General features: G+C 58.6%; 1 non-coding gene across 1 annotated transcript in view; it reads right to left on the minus strand.

Moving 5' to 3' along the window:
* Positions 1 to 130, minus strand: part of LOC126196985 (small subunit ribosomal RNA) — a 1,909-nt gene extending 1,779 nt beyond the window's left edge. The window contains exon 1 of the ribosomal RNA XR_007539400.1: positions 1 to 130. This exon is cut by the window's left edge and continues 1,779 nt beyond it. This is a non-coding gene — a ribosomal RNA (small subunit ribosomal RNA).
* Positions 131 to 2,500: the final 2,370 nt, after the last annotated feature.

The raw sequence follows: 2,500 nt of genomic DNA on the forward strand, positions 1-2,500 counted from the left end.
GGTACGATCTAAGGAACCATAACTGATTTAATGAGCCATTCGCGGTTTCACCTTAATGCGGCTTGTACTGAGACATGCATGGCTTAATCTTTGAGACAAGCATATGACTACTGGCAGGATCAACCAGGGAGCTGCGTCAACTAGAGCTGAGCAGCCGGCCGCCCGGGAGTGTGTCCCGGGGGCCCGCGCGAACACGCAAGCGTCCGCTCAATTATTCTGCAAACAGGAGGAGGCTGGGCTCCCCTGCACGATACACCTCGAAACCCTCTCAGGTCCCGGCGGCGCGCAGCGCCGTCCTAAGTACTTGGTCGGGTTCGAGAGAGGCGCAATCGCCCGGAGATAGGCGAGTAGACGCTTTCAGTGCGACCACCCGTGCTCCCAACTGAGCTTGCCGCTGCCGACAGAGGCCCGGGAGCGTGCTGTCGTGGTGTTGCCGGCGGGAGACAACACGCGGCCACAAACAGTGACCGGGCAGCTCCAACGCCAGCGCCACAGAGGGGCAGAGCCCCACTTGGGTGCCAAAGCGAACTCTCCCAGCACAGCGCACGCGCCAACACATCCGCACAGCTGCGATACAAACCACCTGCGAGAACCGCGGGGGCGACCGAGCAGCAGACGGCGTCGCGGCGCCGAGTGCCGGGCGGCGGCGCATCCTCAACGCACACAGTCCTCAATCGGACCAGCACACTGCAGATGTCCACCGCGCTTCGCACCGGGCCCGGGAGGACCCACTTTGGCCGCACGGCGCCGCGCGCTGGGTGCGCCGGCACGCAGATGCGCCGCCTGCCGCCTCCGTCAGCCGGCGCGCCTGCCACTGGGCGCCCCCACCAGCCGGCTGCCGCGCGTGCGCCCACGCAGCGCGCGGCCAGCACGCCGGGCGCCCCCCCCTCACCGGCCGGGGACGGTCCCACCCAGCCACCGCCGCGTATCGCTTCATACCCACATGCCCACTCACGTTCGTGGGTATGACGGGTGTCGCTGAAGCAACCGGTTAATACCTGTACCGATCGTCGATATCAACGATTCACCTCCAGCGCGAACAACCGCGCAACAACGGATTTCCAGTTCATTTGCGTAACTTGGGCAGCAAACGTAGACATCCATCTACATTTGCGACTTCTACGAGTCTTGCATGCCTGGATGTTGTGTGTCACGACGCACTCCATCAGCATACATACACGCTGCGACGTGTGCACGAAAGAACACGTGGAAGGTGGCCAGCGTACGTATGCGAATGCCATTGCACAGCTGCGAAGCGCATTCAACACGCGAACTCCTGACCGACGAGCTAGAGGTGACAGGAGGGGAGGGGGGGGGGGGGGGCGGGGGCGATATACGTCCTATTGCAGTACACAATACAGTGGATAGCGGGACCATGTGGAAAGTAAGCAACACTCGCAAGATGTGAGGGTACGCACCGTAAAATGAATCAATACGCAGAACACCACAGTGTGCGCGAAGTGAACTATGTTGAGATGGTTGCAATTAGGCAACGCTACACGAATTCCTAGATTCATATAACTAACAATTACAGGGCAGGTTAAGGCGCAACGTGGGTTAGGTTAGGGCGCAACGTGGGTTAGGTTAGGGCGCAACGTGGGTTAGGTTTGGGCGCAACGTGGGTTAGGTTAGGGCGCAACGTGGGTTAGGTTAGGGCGCAACGTGGGTTAGGTTAGGGCCCAACGTAGGTTAGGTTAGGGCGCAACGTAGGTTAGGTTAGGGCGCAACGTAGGTTAGGTTAGGGCGCAACGTAGGTTAGGTTAGGGCGCAACGTAGGTTAGGTTAGGGCGCAACGTAGGTTAGGTTAGGGCGCAACGTAGGTTAGGTTAGGGCGCAACGTAGGTTAGGTTAGGGCGCAACGTAGGTTAGGTTAGGGCGCAACGTAGGTTAGGTTAGGGCGCAACGTGGGTTAGGTTAGGGCGCAACGTGGGTTAGGTTTGGGCGCAACGTGGGTTAGGTTAGGGCGCAACGTGGGTTAGGTTAGGGCGCAACGTGGGTTAGGTTAGGGCGCAACGTAGGTTAGGTTAGGGCGCAACGTAGGTTAGGTTAGGGCGCAACGTAGGTTAGGTTAGGGCGCAACGTAGGTTAGGTTAGGGCGCAACGTAGGTTAGGTTAGGGCGCAACGTAGGTTAGGTTAGGGCGCAACGTGGGTTAGGTTAGGGCGCAACGTGGGTTAGGTTAAGGCGCAACGTGGGTTAGGTTAGGGCGCAACGTGGGTTAGGTTAGGGCGCAACTTGGGTTAGGTTAAGGCGCAACTTGGGTTAGGTTAAGGCGCAACTTGGGTTAGGTTAAGGCGCAACTTGGGTTAGGTTAAGGCGCAACTTGGGTTAGGTTAAGGCGCAACTTGGGTTAGGTTAAGGCGCAACTTGGGTTAGGTTAAGGCGCAACTTGGGTTAGGTTAAGGCGCAACTTGGGTTAGGTTAAGGCGCAACTTGGGTTAGGTTAAGGCAGAAGTTGGGTTAGGTTAAGGCAGAAGTTGGGTTAGGTTAAGGCAGAAGTT

The sequence above is a fragment of the Schistocerca nitens genome, chromosome 7 (assembly GCF_023898315.1).
Source record: "Schistocerca nitens isolate TAMUIC-IGC-003100 chromosome 7, iqSchNite1.1, whole genome shotgun sequence".
Classification (NCBI taxonomy): Eukaryota; Metazoa; Arthropoda; class Insecta; order Orthoptera; family Acrididae; genus Schistocerca; species Schistocerca nitens.